The sequence below is a fragment of the Nannospalax galili genome, unplaced genomic scaffold (assembly GCF_000622305.1).
Source record: "Nannospalax galili isolate Female #2095 unplaced genomic scaffold, S.galili_v1.0 scaffold929, whole genome shotgun sequence".
Lineage (NCBI taxonomy): Eukaryota > Metazoa > Chordata > Mammalia > Rodentia > Spalacidae > Nannospalax > Nannospalax galili.
In genome coordinates, this window is record NW_008359591.1 from 219159 (window position 1) to 236780 (window position 17622).

At 40.6% G+C, this 17622-nt stretch overlaps 1 protein-coding gene across 2 annotated transcripts in view; it reads right to left on the minus strand.

Annotated features, from left to right (window-relative positions):
• Positions 1–17622, minus strand: part of Crim1 (cysteine rich transmembrane BMP regulator 1) — a 192886-nt gene that overhangs the window by 149883 nt on the left and 25381 nt on the right. The gene's annotated exons all lie outside the window — the stretch shown is intronic.

Genomic DNA, 17622 nt, shown 5'->3' on the forward strand with positions numbered 1-17622 from the left:
ATTTTTTAAAATTTTCCTTAATTTTTCATTGCCTGAGGTACACTTGCCAATCTCAAAGAAATATTTTGGTACTCACTGCTAATATCCAACACCACCCATAGCAAAGCCAACAATGACCAACAGCACTAAGGGTACAGCCCAGTGAGAGACAGAGGCTAGCATTCAGAAGTGTGGTTGTCATGGGATGGAGCAGATAGTAATAAAGTAGGTTTTAAAACTAGCTTTTCTGAGACCAAGCTCAAAGAAATGCAACAAATATGAGAAACCAGAGACATGCTCTATTCTTAATAATATTCATCCTGGTTAAAACACCCCTTACAAGAACACACACTACTTTTCTATGGATCCCTGGGACATGACATCTCCCTCTTCACATTATCTTTAAAAGATACTTTATCACATCTGAACTGGGGCTGGCTGTCAGACAGCAAACATGTTAGCAAACATGTTTCTAATAACAATCCAGAGAGAATTTTTTTTAAGTGCTTGAATTTAAGAAACCCTAAACCTGTTTCTCACAGGAAGAAGTAAAGACCATCTTAAGATAGTGTTTTCAGTGGGGGTGTGGTGGTGCATGCCTTTAATCTAAGCATTTGGGAGGCAGAGGCAGGCAGATCTCTATGAAATGGAGGCCAGCCTGGTCTACACAGAAAGTTCCAGACCAGTTGAGGCTACAGGGAGACCCTGTTTCAAAAAAAGTGATTTTCCAGGTGAGGGGCATGGTTCTACCACAGAGTATTGGTCTAGCAGTTGTGAGGCCTTGAGATGAATCCTTAAGGGATGAGGGGGTTGGGGAGGGGAGTGTTTTCATAGAAGAGAGTAAACAAACAAACAGCTCTGGTTTTCATAGAGCTAACATTTACTGCTGGTAAATGACAAGACTGCTCTCCCTTACTGAAACAATTTTCTTGCCAAGGAATCTTGAGAACAGAATCATTTACAACATAAAGAGCTTTGGGGTGATTCTTTGAAAAGGCAAAGGAGAAAAATCTGTGTTTTGATTTCAGATGAGGCTCACTTATGTACTCAAACCTGAGGCTTTCACTAGCCTTGGGTTTTGAAGTTTAAGCAGAAACCCAAGTGGTCTGTTTTCTTACTCTGTATCTGGTCTTCAGAAATAACATGTAAACAATATACACATCCATAAAGACACTTCACTGGAATTACTAAAGTATCTGAAGAGAAAGCTAGAAAATATACTAAGCAACTCACAGCAGAAGAGGAATTATCTGTTCTCAGTTACGGTCATGTCACATCTCAATGATTTCTTACCTCTGGGTTTATGTTGTCGATTGCTATTAAAACAACTGTCCTAGTACAGTCCAGTGACATCAGCCATTAAGCCCTTTTTGTGACTGCATATGCAAATTTACAGTTCAAAGATAGTTCAACCCTAAGAATTTCAAAGCTTGTTAAGAAATTCATATAACATCTGAACCACTGAAAAACTATTTGTATTTCTCCTCTTTTCATATTTCTGAAAGGAAATCTTTAATACTGTTTTAATGAATATGTATGTCTGGTACCACCAAACCAAGTTCCCTCCATCACAATAATTCTTCCCACAATAAATACTCTATACCTAAATTATAATTGAAACTCCCTCCTGTGCCACCTCAAAGTTCTCTACTCTGTCTCCCCACTACTGTTTTCTTGTCCCTCTACCCCATTTTGCACATTCTTACTAAAATCGTCTTTCTAATAAAAGACCAAGGTAGAATATAAGGTCCTTTATGATATAGTTTGCACTTATTTCTCCAGACTCCTCATTCACCAATCCCTCTCAAGTCTACATCCTCTAAGCACACTGCAGCTCTCACGACAATCCCATAATAATTGCTCCCAGTGCTTTGTGTTTCTACTTCAAACACCTGCTTTCTTCTTCATATAAGTCTTATTCCACTTCAAGACCCAGATCAACGTGACTTCGTTGGAGAGTTCTTCTCCAAACACCTCAGGAGAATGAGCTGTCCGATCCTCCATCCATCTGCAAGCACCTGCAGAAATCGCCCACTCCCTACTATAGTGGTTTCATCCAAGTCAAACTTCTCCAATAGGCCAGAGAGTTCACAGGCAGGAGCAGGGTCTTAGCTAACCATGGAATTCCTTAACCTCAACACATAGTAAGTGTCCTAACATACACATATGTGTGTATACACATTTCATGTTAATGGTTTGGCTACTGCAGTTGTTTCTTTTTAAATTTATTTTTATTTTATGTATATTAGGGTTTTGCCTGCATGAATGTAAGTGCAACATGTGTGTGCAATGCCCACGGAGGCCAGAAGAGGGCACTGGATCCTCTGGAACTGGAGTTGACAGTTGTTAGCCATCATGTGGGTGCTGCATTCTTTGCTCTTAACCACTGAGCCACCTCTTCAGCCTCCAGTTGTTTCTTTTTTAACAACAAAAGTATCTTATTATAAAAGACACAATATCACAAGGAAAAGTGTTCTGGATGATATAAAGAACTGATGTTAAATCCTATTTCAAAAGCTTGTTATGAAAGCATTGGGTGAGGCACATTTTTTAAAGCAATACTTGGTGATACACTGGTACATTTCTCACTAGGCCATCACCTGTCATTAGTCTCCTTCCCAGTTCAGCTCTAAAATGGCAACCTCTTAACACCTGGTGAGCACTACAATCCCTTCCAAAAAGTCCATCTTCAGAGCCAAGCTGTCTGACTACCAGATGTTTCTCTCAGCCTTCTCACAAGAAGACTATTTGCCCTGAACATTGAATTAGAGCTACAAGGCAACTGCCCTTCATGATCTCCCTGGCTCTGCACTGCTTTCCATTTCTTTTTCGGTGGAAGCTTCTTGGCTGTGACAAAGGTTTTACTGAAAGGTGTGCAGGAAGGCTAGCAGTCCCTCCAGATGGCCCTGGCAACCTGTCCATCCAGCCTGGAAGCAACTCTCTGAAGCCAAAGAGATCTTAAATATGTTTCTCTTCTAAAGGAGATCTCAATTTTATGGTCCCTCTTAATCAATACTTTTTCATCTTGGCAAGTAGTTCCCATAGCAACAACTGTTTTATAGGATCAAGAACATGTTTCTGAGGCAAATGCTTTTATAATTTTCTATTATAGAACATTATACTTTAAAAATAATTGAATAGAAAATCAACAGGGATTGAAGGCAAAAATTTAATGACATTTGATTAAAACACAAAGCTAATCAAATCTGAGGGAATCTGAACCCAAATGCAGGTCATGTCCCCCTTATCACAATGCTTGGAACCAGAAACGTTTCAAATTTCAGACTTCTTTTAGATTATGAAATATTTGAATAAACTGTGCTACATCAGTGCTCTGAAAACCTTAGACTGCAGAGTACTGAAGATTGCAGAATCAGAGGTAGTCCACCTGCAGATCTATACAGTCCCTGTTAAATTTTCTTTTAAAATGTCTACACAGCAAAGCATTAAGGTTCTGATTTTCTATCATAGTTCTTCCCTTCTCCTTGGTCTAGCCAGAAAAAAACAGAGTTAAAATAATGGGTACTTCCCTGAAAATAGGTTTCTCCCGACCCCTGGTATTCTACATGCAACAAGATGTAGTCTCCTGGACAGAAAGGTCAACAGGTACTATTGCAAATATATTTTAAAGTTTACATCTACAAGGCAACAAATCAGGATATTATTTCCCCTAAATATAAAGTGAGAGAAATCTAATAATGTCATGGACAAATTCAAATCATGACATGTCTAAATATGCCCAGTACATTGAGTATGTCCAACTGTCAACCAGACATCTGCACTCAGTTTACCTTCAAGTGCAATGCTTTTCTCCAGTGAGAAGAATTAGTTCTCAGGCACTTCCCACTTCATCCTACAGAACTAATAGGATGAAAGGTTGGAATTTAATAAAATTAATAACCATACTGCTTTTGGACAAAGACATCCTTAAGGGGAGCTAATATTTTTTATCTTATTTAATTATTGTCTTATTTACTTTAACTCACAGAGCAAGGGGATGCAAACGAGAACTTACTAGGAGTTTGCCATAAACTCCTAGTAAGGAGTTGACAATTTGGACCCCTATTGTCAGTGGCTTTTATCTGCTATTGTTTTTACCCATTGGTGTCAAATGGAAACAGAGGGAAAAAAGCAAATAAACCTGCCCTAATATTATAGAAATAGTTGTGACCTCATGTACCGCTTGAAAGGGACTTGAGGCACTCTGGAGTCTCCAGTCCACAACCAAGAACTACTGTTACGAACAGTCTGAGCATGTACTATTGGTACCTAGACCACAGCCGCAAGAGATCAAGACTGAGAAACAGCCATGGACAGGCACATCTCTCACAGTCACCACTGAACCATGAAAACACATACTTCTCTAATGTAACTTAGTTAATATGCTATCTATAAATAGCAAAAGTGTCCATATAGAAAACAAAAGTTGTATTGGTTCATACATGATTTTTTTCTCCAGAACAGTAATACAGCAATGTATGTGTGTGTGTGTGTGTGTGTGTGTGTGTGTGTGTGTGTGCATAAAAGTATAGGTTTTGAAGTAGGTTTGATTTTCTTGGTTTTTTTTTCCCACCCTGCTCCTTGTTTTTAACAGTTAGAGAAAAGGTCTCAGCAATAGATGAAGATGTGAGATAGATAATCTTGTTTAAATCCCTTCATTTAGTACAAAAACCCAGAGTCCTCTATTGGCTAAAATTTCTAATACATCAAGCAACCTTGGTAGATTGCAAGTGAAATTTAAAAGTTAAAGGAATTTTGCCATGTATTAAAAAAAAGAAAGAAAAAGTGGGAGAAATGAATCCCAGATCTTTTAATTTTAATTCTACTGTGCAGAATGTAATTTCTTTTAATTTTGACTATCCTTAGGGCCTAGGCTGTGAGGGAAACAAGGAGCTTGGAGTGTGTAGAGATGCAAAGGATGGGCTGCCAGGGGTCCAGGCAGAAAGCCTTAGGCAGCTTACCTGTGTCAATCTTTCTTTTTGTTTGAGTTCATACAGTTTACATTTATCTCCTATGACCTCCCCATACCCTGTTTTCTCAACAGCTCTGGTACTTTTAGTAGAGCAAGCTACTGTGCAGAATGTAATTTCCTTATGTAAGTGACCATCTGATGGTAATGTAAAAACACTACCAACTTTACCTTGTCCTGGGCTGCCTTTCTGCTCCACAAGGTATCCTGATATTCTTCATGATGCCTAAAATTCTTTTCCTCCACATTTGATATGCAAGAATTCGAATACAAAGGTAAGTCAGAAGAACGCTTTCAACTTGAGGGTAGAAGAAGCATTGTCCAGAAGGATATGGAGAGGCCTCGTAGAAGATGTTTGAGGGCCCATCAACTCTAAGTTTGAAGGAAATAGATCCCTCTCTTGCACCATATGCGTTACTCCAAGAGCCACCTGTGGACCTGCTAACCTGACTGGTCCAGGATTCAACCTCTTCGCCCACTGAAGTATCCTTCCATGTCTGAATTACTTAGGGAAGAGGACATTTCAGGTATGACCACATTTACTGGATAAAAGACTCTTTTAACCTGCAATCTCTGCCTTCCTGAAGGCAGGTTATTTTTACACTTAGAACCTCACCTTTTCTACCTTGTCCTTGGCTTTGGTTAATGGAGTTTACTCCAAACCAAGAGATAGCTGCACCCCATTATGCAGCAATCCACCTACTAGAAATATGCCAGAGCAGATATTAAAAAGCGAGAAACAAATTCACAGTACACACTCAGAAGATCACTGTAATGGAATTCTGTTGGCAGAGGAGAGGCTTCTGGGAATATAGATCATATTAATTCTTCAGCTGTTCACATATCCCTGTGGCTATGGTAAGATGCAAATAGCGAATGCCGGTATCTCTTTCCGTGCCCGCCTAGAAGCTCCTGTGTAACGTGAAAACACTGCTCTGCACACCCCAGCTCCCTGACTGGCTGTTATCGGCACTGAGTTCTGCTCCAAGAGGACTCTACTGCAGCCCGCTTTCCTTCCCTCTGCTTTGGACTCAAAGATTATGTTCCAAAAGCAGGCGCTTCCCTCTCCCCTTCTTCTCTAGGCTGGAATCAGTGCAAAGCAGGAAGGGCAAATTTATGGTTATCAGCAGAAATGACTTCGTTAGAAAAATTTTTGCTTTACAGGCATTTCTATAGAGTGAAACCACGCTAGGTATATTTCACCATACACCAGAGTGGACAAAACCAGAGACTCTAACACAATAGAAACGCTAAAACAGCCACAAAAATACTTGTTCAAGATTTAAAAGGATGCAAAGCTCTAGATATATAACACACGAGAACATTGATTTCGATTATGTCTCAGGAAAGAATTCATTGAAAATAAGCAGCACCATCAGTGTTTACAATGAAACACTGATTAAAGAAAAGCATTAAGTTCCATCTCTTCACTTTTCGTTAGACACCTATGAATGCCACTACAAGAAATGAAGTATAAAACACAAGTTCACTCACTCATTCTTCATTCATAGATTTTTTTTTTTCTTTCAAGCACATACTAATCTCTATTTTGTGTCAAAAACTGAGCCAGGCACCAATGCCTTTAGACATCAGGAAAAAGGTTTATAGTACAAAGGTCCACCATTCAAACCAAACTAATACCAAGAATGTGAATCTAGTATGGGCAGGATATGGAAAGGCTCATTTCCTTTTTGACTGCAGAAAGCTAGTGGAGAACAGGGAGGAAGAGCCTAAGAGAAGATATGCCTTGATTCTAGAAGCAAGAATTCCATGAAACGAGGGGTGGAAAGCCTGGGGCTACAGAAGACACTTTCCTAACTCCCAACTCTGCCTAAACTAGGAATTATCTTAAACTGTATATAAACAAAAAGAAGCTAAGCCATCTGGGGTGATGTAACCGAGGGCTAGACCCAGGAGACCACAACCTTGGCTCTCACACTGGTTCTTACAAGGACCCTTTGGCATTTGCCTCCAATATTTTGATGACTAAGAGAAGGCAGAATGACTAATTTGAGGTCCCTCTAGGCTTTATCCTCACATTTCTTTAAAGATTCTGGCAATTGTGCAACATTAATAATTCATTGAGGATAGTGTCACAGAATTATATTGCTATAAAAGTAATAAAGTAGTTTCCTATTAACAAATGAGTTTGAGTTCTGAAAATTGGTAAGTTTCAAAGTAAACACAAATAAGGCAAACTTTGACATTTTTAACATCATGAACTTTATTTTCCAAGACCTTTCTGATACCTTAATTCTTATAAGATCCATGAGCAAAATTTCTGATTTAACAAAATAACATTGGCTAAGAATTGTCAGCTACAGATATATGTCACTAAGCAATTTTCTCCACTCTGGAATTTTTTATAATAAGAAATATTTTATTTATTTATTTATTTATTTATTTATTTATTTATTTATTTTTGGTCTTTTTGAGACAGGGTCTCCCTGTAGCCTGAGATGGCCTGGATTCACTATGGAGACCAGGCTGACCTCAAACTCACAGAGATCCGCCTGCCTCTGCCTCCCGAGAGCTGGGATCAAAGGCATGCGCCACCACGCCTGGCGATAAGAAATATTTTTAAGTGGGAGGAGCTTATGGAAAATTTATTAAATTGAAGAACACTTGATATGTCACATGTCAATCTTGATGGGACCCAACTAAGGTGATATTTAAAGGGAAATTTCACAGGACATATGAGAAGTAAAGAAAAAAAAGTGAGATAAGCATTCTACTGAAGAAGATCAAGGGAACAAGTCCAAAGAAACAGGCAAGGATGGGCACACGGGTTAGGTTACTTAGACATATAAACGCAAAAAAAATGGTTTTACCAGGAAGCCACTCAAAATTAGTCATCAAATGGTTACGTTTGAAACTTTTTAAAAAATAATCAAGACAGGTTATTTTTAAGTGAATGCTCATTTAAATTTTTTCCTAGCTACAGTTCATTTGATTGTACTCTGTGGCACTGAATTTAACTGTTTTAAACCTTCAAGTCTCTGCCCTGGCCCACATCTAGGCAAGACCTACTACCAAACCACATACTACTGTTAAGAGATGCAGCCACCACTGTGCTTGAATGTCCAGTGAAACATGTAACTCCATGTTTATCCAACCTCAAAGAATATCAGTTATCAAACATACTGCTGCTTAAAAATGAGTAAGCCTTACTTACGGAAAAAATATCTTGGGAAGGCATCTAGTATTTCCTGTTTCATTTCTTCATCAGGATTCTCTAAAAGCCTTCCTCAGCTGTCCCATACAATGTCTTTTCCCAATGTTTGACCCTTCTACAGAGGTGCTTTAGTATGAATGACACCGAATTTGAAGAGTTAAGAGAACTGCCACAAGCTCCTTAAGGACAAGGGAGCTGCAAACAATGGTTTATAAAATAAAGTCTAAAATCTGGTCATTCTGGTCCTTGGCATACCACCTGTTTAGATTTAATACCAATGGGCATCTTCAGCCTCCTGTCTTCTATACGTCCCTGTCCTTCTGCAGTACTTAGTGGCATGCATTCCTTAAATGGTCCATATTGCTATACGATTCCATGGCTTTGCCCAGCCCTGCTCTCTCTGCCTGGAAAGTTGCTGTTCTCATCTGCTTTGGAAACTCCTCTTCAAGTCTTACTATCTCTCTGAGTTTCATCTACCTTATAGGGATCGAATTACTTATGTCCTCATACTTCCGTCACATCTAGTAGAATGACTTCACTTGGTAAAATGAAATCGCTAGTCTAATTTTCACAAAGTGGCTTCAGTGATACTGCTTTACTTTTCGTTAATGAGCTATCTTAGGACTGAACAAACAGCAGCACTGGAAAAACAAACATCTGTAGAAGGGACAGGACTGGGATGGAGAGACAGAAGACAGGAAACTTGAATATGCACAAAGCAATGTGAATATTTAAAGTTCAACTTTTTCTGGAAAATGAGTTTGTTGCTAGGCAAAGAGAGTCACATATTTGGTAATGACTAAGAAGAATCTCGGATCCTAGTCTTCCTACTTTTAAAATATTAATACACACTCTAGTTTTCTTTTAACTTTAACACTACTAATCAGCACTTCTATGTATCAATATTTATGACCTGCTGAATGAGTGAATGAATAATAAGCATCAACCATGTTAGAGAAATAATAACAAATAATAAACTTATTTTCCTTTCTGCCACTTCTGCATATCATGACATTAGATAATGTGACACAAGTTAATGCTTTTTGCCAGAAAGGCACTTGCGCCCATGAATAATGCACAGAACCATTTTATAAATATTAATGTTAGTTGTAGCCCCACATCTGTTAGTCAAATAACCAAGAGCAAAACAGAAGACTAGGTGTGGGAATTGCACTTATCCAAAAGTGTGAACTACTACAGTGAAAAATATGACCAGATCTTCAAACAAGAACAACAAAATGAACAAGATACTCTGAAAATAAGCCCTTTGAAGAATGTGGCTTTCATTGGAGTAGCTGAACAGTCAGCAGAGATTAGGAAAGCGCACTTCATCCCCCGATAGCAGTCAACACTCGGTGGGCACCTTCTGTGTGCCAATGACTACACTAAGGGCCTCGCCAGGATTAACTGGCTTGACTGAAGCAAGAACTGAGCCACCTGGGTCTGAATCCCACAGAGACTATCAACACACTGGCAGGGTGAAGACTCAAAACACAGGGAAGTGAGCTGGGCAAAGGCTGGGCAAAATTTCAAGTTCACCAAATGCTGAAGACCTGAGTTCTGGACAAAGGGGAGCAGGCATGCTGTTAACTTTCACCCTGGTGAAGCCTATCTCCAGGGAACATGGCCTCAAGGCCCAGGGCTGAGCGTCCCTTAACCACTGGGAACAGGCACACAGACCTTGCAGCCAACACAATACATGTGCAACCACCAAGAACAGAAAACTCAAACATATAAACATGATCTCAACCCTTCTACCCCTTAGGAAACAACAGTTTCTTTGTGAGAGCAAACAATGCCTTCATATATGGCAAGACTCCTGAAGGGCAAATAATGGTTTTTTTTTTTTTTTAAAGGTGTAATGATCTGTAGGTAGCATTAAGGAATCTTTTCAGGGTAATAACTTTGTGAAATCGGTTAGCATTTGTTTTGTAAGGAGTGTTTTTACAAATCAACTTAAGCCTGATGTGAACTTTACCTTAATAACTGAATTCTTCAAGATCTACCAAGTGGAAGATGATAGATAATCAAGAGTGATAGTCCAGCAACTATATCTCTGACTGATTCTTACCATGAACTCTAGTAGTGTTCTTCAAAGAAATATCTTCCTTAAGTATCTTGCTGAAAAATTTAAACCTTTAGGGGGCTAGAGAGATGGCTCAGTGGTTAAGAACACTGCTTGTTCTTGCAGAAGACCTGGGTTCGAATCCCAGAACCCACATGGCAGCTAACAACTGTCTGTAACTCCAATTCCAGGGGATCCAACAGCCTCTTCTGCATTGCATGACACAGGTGAACTTACCTACATGTAGGCAGGACATGCATACACATAAAAATAATAAATAAAATATATTTTTTAAATTTAAACCTTTGAAGCTGGGGGAAGGCACTGCTCAGTGGTAGAGTACTTGCGTAGCATGTATAAGGCCTTGAGATGAACTCTCCAAAACCTTAAAAACAGTAAACAAAAAAACCAAAAACCCAAATCCTGTGTGTGTGTGTGTGTGTGTGTGTGTGTGTGTGTGTGTGTAGTAAGTGATCGCTAAGTCTGACTGCACATATATTGATTCACTACAGGAATCTCTTGCTATTTGGTCCCAGTCACAAAGCAGTTTGCCCATCATATTTAATAAGCACAAAGTTTTTGTGCACAGTATACAATTTCCTACTATTTAGTTCACTGTTAAAAGTTTCCAGTTCTTTATTTTTTAAATATTAAGAGCCATGTAGCTACCATTTATGAGGATAGTAGGGTTATAAATTCAAAACAAGAACTGGTCCATGGGGCCGTGGCCTATTAAGAAACCTCAGAAACATGAGGCATGTCTGATACGTTAACTTTAAAGGCATCCAGTCCCTCAAACTTACCCTGGAATTCTCCAGCAAGAAGCAAATGTAAACTATGGAGCAATGTAAAGGATTCTTGTCAAGAAATGGATATGAACATCTTGGGGGGACTGAGTTACACAGCACTGATAAAGCTGTTGCAGCACAAGTTAAATATATCATACAAATAAATACAATACAGAAAGGTTAAAAAAAAATCTGAAGTGCATGTTTGAAAGACATATTTGCCTATTTCTCAAAAGCCTGTAGCTTCTTCTGTGTAGTACCCTAACCTCTAAACCTAAACAGACACACAATTCCAAATCAATACTCGGGGTGGGGGGGGTGTCTCAATGACTGTACAATCAGACCTAACAGTCTATGCTGGTTCTCCCCTGCCTGTGGTCTCAAAGTGAAAAATGAGGCCTACGCCCAGCTCCAGCTGACCTTGCATCGACTTCCCACTGTGCAGCCAGATTCTCTTCCCCTTTGGAACTGCTGTAGCCTCAGGGCCCAGGCACCAGTGTTCCAGCCACCTGAAGCATTCACCTCCAGTGTGTGCATAGCTCACACCCTCACCCCTCAGGTTCATGATCAGCATCAACTCTATGGTGGGACTTTTTCTGACCATTTTATTTAAAACTGCAAGTCAGCCAGCACCACTGCTGTCCACATTCCTGCTTTAATTTTCTCCCTAAAACTCATTCATCTCTGGCATCCTAACTGATTTGCACTCTCTCTACTAGAAAGCTCCAAGTTGGTAGGGATTTTTGCCTCTTTCATTCTTGTATCTTCTGGCCCTGCAATAGGACTCAGCACACAGTAGGTCCTCCAGGAATATTTACTGCATCAGTCAATTACCTGAATACTGGTAGATTTTCACTTCCATGGGCCTCTGTAGATTACATTTCTGCTTACAAAGGTGTTCTAATCCTGTTTACCTAGACACGTGCAACAATTCTATCTAGCTTAAATGTCTTCAAAGTCTGATTTTCCCCCCATCTACTCCCCTCCCCTTTCCAGCATATTCACCCACAGCCCTTCCTTTCCCTTAAGACATTAGAGCTACGCTGGACTCAAAGCTTCTTGAAGCCAAAGCTGCCTTCCTTATTTCCAGCCCTGCTCCATATGGAGCTGGTGGAGAGGACACGGTGAGGCCACCAAAGCCACATGCTGAATGGAGTAAGAGATGGTCCACTTGAGCAGGTGACCGCTCAGGATGGAACATTTTCTACTCCCACGACTATACGGAAAGCATGCCTCAGAAAAGCAGCAGCTTTAAACCCTCTGGTAGGTCTCCAGAGCCCCACCTGATCTGTTTCCTCACTGCTTCCACACTGGTATTTAATATCATTTCAGAGCACTTGAATAATAAATAAACTTCACAGTAATTTAGGCCTTCTGGGAACAAAATAGTAACTTTCAGGTATTTTAAGCCATAGCAATGTTAAAGAAACAAGTTTATGTATTTCTCTATTTCAAATTAGAACACATGCATGCGTAAGCATGCACAAACTGAGAATAACTCGTTTGCTTCAAAAAGGAAACATGACATGTAAATCACCCACTTCTTCTTCCACACACTACCAGTATTTCCATACACAGGTAGGTAGACGGATGTTTCAAACTCATGATTCTGCGATCTTACTCCACTTAAAGTTGGTCTTCTGAATGCCAAGGGAACGATGAGGAAATTGTTCAAATCCCCAAACTCACAACTTGTAGCTTGTGGAACTCTACCCTAACTCCCACCTGAAGGTTGAAATCACTAAGCACTTTATTAAGTGCATTATATGCTTCAAGAACTAAAGACTTTGGATATAAAATGAAGTAACTACATTCAAAACATTCCCAAAGGATTTTTTTTTTTTTTGTCTTTTGGAGACATCAAGTTTCCCTGTAGCCCCAGCTGGCCTGCTATGTAAACCAGGCTGGCCTGGAACTCACAAAGATTGCCTGCCTCTGCCTGCTAAGTGCTGGGAATAAAGGCACGCATCACCATGCCCAGCAAAAAATTCCCAAAGGATGTATAATCAAATGTACATCCTATTTAGCTAGCTGTAAAGATCACTGGTTTCCAAATGATTAGGATATATACCACTTTAAACGTAAACATAAGCATTGAAATTATTCTTTAATTTAAAAAAAAATTATTTATTTTTATGTGTATGAGTGTATTGTCTGCATGTATGTAAGTGTACCTGTGTCATGCAATGCCAGCGGAGGTTAGAAGAGGGCGTCAGAGCCCCTGGAACTGGAGTTATGGACGGTTGCTATCCGTCCTGTGGGTGCTGGGGATCAAACCCAGGTCCTCTGCAAGAGCAGCCACTGCTCTTAACCACTGAGCTATCTCTCCAATCCCAGAAAGTATTCTTTAATAATTCAGTTGTTCTCAAGTTCCAAATTTAGGGCAGACTGCTAGGCTCTCAGGGCAGACCAAAAGAGGCACAACTTGGATTGTGAGACACTCACCTGCTTAGCTGCTACATCAGTTAGATTCCAGGGGGGCTCGCCTAGTAGTTTTTGGTATCAACCTAATTGAGGAAGGGGTACATATATACACCTGCCTTGCCTAACCAATGAACGAACTAATAATCAAGACATTTCTAGTAAGCAACTTTTGGATTGCTAGTCCCAGAGCTTTACACAATGTCCTGTGGGAAGAGGTCAAGGGAGATTAGCACCCCTGCTTCGGATGTAGAATAACGATGGCATATGAGTTACCATTCAGGACAACTCTGCATTAGGGAAGAGTTAATTTTCTAAGCACAAAGACCCCAGCTGCAGAAGAAACCAAACTCCTTCAAGTCCAGCAGCAAAAGAATGTCTCTCCTCCAAAACAGGTGTTTCAGAAATAGATTCTGCCAGTACTTTCTACTCCTTTCCCCAAAGCATGAGGTTCAATTTTAAATATCTCTAACAAAAAGCTGGCTTGCCATCCCAGAAAACATCACTGTAGTTTGGAAACAGTATGATTAGCTCATGTCTTGAAAAGAGTTTGCATGAAGTCTCTGCCAAAGAATGCAATTAGGAAAAAATGGAGGGCAGGAGTCGTTTGCCTGGAGGGGGACAAGACGCTGATGCTCAGGAGACCATCAACACTCTGAGGCTTCTCCTGAAGTCTTTTTCCAAGGGAGGTAACTGACCCCAGTTTGGTCCACCAGTGACAGAAAACAGAAAGAGGAAGGTAAGTCACAATCAACCTTCCATTTCAATGTGCCTCCATCCTGTTCACTAACTCTGATACTCTATTCGTCAAACGGGGTCTGCTCTACTCTAAAATGAAAATGGGGTGCAGTTTCTTGAGAAGGGTCTTTCCTACTTTCTAATATATTTCATTTCTAAGTGAGAAGAACCCCTACTCTGCAGTCACTGGACAGTCCCGCTCTCCAGCCGTCTTTTCATCATGTCTCTTACAACAATTTCCTCTGCATTACTGTGTGTCTCCCCTCACCTCAAATGCCTTCTTTCTCACTTGGTCTTCTGCGGTAGCTCACTTACCTGAACTCAGCTCTGTTAAGGTCCCCAACCTCCAACCTGGCCACCTGAAGCAACCTGTCTATTCCTGTCTGCCAGCCCAGCACCCACTGTATGGAGTCTTCTATGCTACTTTGCGTGTGTGTGTGTCGGTGGGGGGGGGGTCACACTACCCTGTTTCCTTTCCCTCCGTTCCACCCCAAGGTCATGGGGCAAATCTTTCCCCTCCCAAGTCCATCCTGTTTCCCAGGCCAGGTCCATCCAGGACACCCAACTGCCAGGGGTCAGAGTGCCACATTCCAGTGGCTTCACACCACCACAGGGAGAGCTCTGGATTCCTTCGTGGGGGGTGAAGGCGGTGCAGGGAGGCAGGCCGGAGGGAAAAGTTCAGTAGGGGCAGATTCAGCCCTCTGTGCTCTGTGTTCTGGGCAAAGCCATGGGGGCAAGGAAGGCAATAAGGGGCCCAAGATCTTTACCCAGAAAGGGCAAAAGGAAGCTTTTCAACCTCTGTGAATGAGGCAGGAAGACAAGACCATCTCTACAGACCTGGCAGAAAAACTAAAAAGTAGTAAGGGCATTGTACGACTGTTTCAGGATCTTAGTTCTTTAATCTGTAAAATGGGAGGCTGGTCTTGAGAGGCTTTTCTGAGGAACCATCTGCCTCCATAATGCTGACTGCTGGTAAAGGAATAGTTCTCTGGCCATAGCCATCTCCAAAGTCAGATGTGTTTTTGAGGAACACAATGCCATTTCTACTCCAAAATGTCATCCAAACTTCTCTAACCATTAAGCAACATGCTCCTCTTCCAACACAGAATTTATTTCCAGCAAAGGTCCAGATCTCCCAGACTCTACTAAAGTCTTTCTTTTGATCTCTGTGTCCCTCTGAAGCCTGGACTCAAAGCCACATGCCTGCCTGGCCTCTTCAGGACTTCCCAGCTTGCCCTGCTGGATGCCCCAAGGCTTTTTTGAAATTAGGCTCCTGGATGTACAGTCCACCAAGGTCACCTATCCTCAGGGCAAAGGGCCACAGTCTGAAGGGAACTGACAACCCTGACCCTACCTACACCCCAGGGAGCAGCTAGAGCAACAGCACATGGTGCCCAGTACTGAATCCCTCAAATACAGTTAGTTCCACACCACTGGAACCCAAAGGGGGAAAGCTAGAGAGGGATGAAAAGTTTGAGGCCAAACTGTAGAATTCACGGATGAATGCACAGACTTTGGTAGTCTCACATCTCCTCCTTCTCAAGTCAGGTTCTCCGGTTGAGGAGAACAGGGGAGTATGAGAATGTGGCTGGTCTGATGGAACAGATGGGAAGGAAAAGGGAAGAGGTGCTGGGAAGAACAGGAGGATGGAATCAGTGAAGAGAAGCCCACCCACAGGGTAGCCATTCACATGTTAAAAGTTGTAAAAAACATGTTTTCCAAATTCTGCCTCAAGGACAGAGTAGTGAAAATCCTTGAGTAGCCAAAACCTATCAGCTCTATTGCTAAATAATTGTCTCCTTTCCTCTTTCTTTAAAACCAATTACTGGTTTCAATAACTCTCTATGAGTAAAGTTTATGAGCAAAGACTAAGCAAGTGTGTAGCTAAGAGTTAAAGTTAATGTGACTCTATGAAAAGCTCTACGATGCTAAGACCCTTACTCTTAGCACTACCTTTGTTTAAAAAAAAAAAAAAAAGGGAAAAAAAAGAATTCATTACCAACTAACCAAATTTTACCTTTTTTTCTTTAAAAAAAAAAAAAAAAGGAAAGAGAAAGAATTCATGACCAACTAACCAATTATCACCTTTTTTCCATCAAGCAAAGATTCAATACAGCCCACCTTCTATTTATTAGGACACAAACACTAGTAAGAGAATCCACTTTGTGTACAGTTAGGCATTAACTAGAATTGGACTCCTTGCCTTCCATTTCCCTCCTTCCCTCTGCCACACACACTACCTTCCCTAAGAAAATGGCTCAGTGCTCTGTTCAGAAAAATCTGCACGTTACCACCGGCTGCTGTCCCAGTGTTGTTGGCAGGCTGCACTCCTGTCACAATGAAATAAAAGTGCCCGAGTTTTGCACACAAGCACTGTGGAACTACAGCAGAAGCAATTAGACGGCCCATAAAGTGTGCCTATGACAGCTCTTCCTTTTATGAAGATCCGTCTTTAAACAAACCGCTTCAATGTAGGTGAGACAGATGTGGAAAGGGAAAGTCACAGCCTGTCCTTCCATTCCTTCTATAAAATGACTAGCCCTTCAAATCATGGCTAAAAAAATCTTGCCACACAAGAATCACACTACAGACATTGCACTGAAATAAATTTATTATTTTTAAAAACTTCAGTACTAGGGGAAGATTTAATGGCTTTAAAAAGTCTGGAATACATGGAGACCTAGAAAGAAAAGAAAAAAATCCAGTTATTAAAATGACAGTGAACAACAGAAACAGCGGTTTAAAAAGAGAGTGAGCTATTTCGTTTGAACAAACACAGATGTTTGTTTACAGCTCTAAACAACCTCTTCTAAAAAGGAAAAGGATTACTATTGCAATCCTGCTACATAAATCATTTTTTTAAATCCAAATACTCTTTGAATGTGAAGAAACACAAACTACAGATATGGAACTTCAAGCTCTTCACACATTTGCTGTGTAGGATTACTTTGAAAGACTCATCTTTTCCAAATTATAACTGATAAATCCTGGCTCAAAAATTCTCACCCTCATCACAGCTCTTTCCAAGAAAACACAGGACACACACCCTTTAATTTTTAGCACATGAAATGCTGTAGTAAAACCTTTCGGGTTGGTTTTCTTTACTTTGAAAAAACAAAAAACAAAAAAAAAAAAACTCACCTTGTTTTGTAAGAGCTGGATTTTTTCTTGGACGCTTGGCCTGAACACCACATAGATGACTGGTGGTCCCCGCCCCCAACATCTCATCTGGACCATCCTGGACACCATTTGTTCCTCAGGTATGAGCAGGGACACTGAGAGCCACCCTCAGAATTAATACGCCAGCAGTAGGGCAGAGGTGGGAAGGGAGGGGGTCAGGTGGTGCCTACCTAGGAGGAAAATCATTAACAAAACTTCCTCATGAGCACCTGTGCCATCTATATGAAAAAAATATCCATCAACTGTTCATTTAGTTTTTTAAAAAATCACTAAATAAGTGCTACTTGTTACTACAGTAGACACTGAG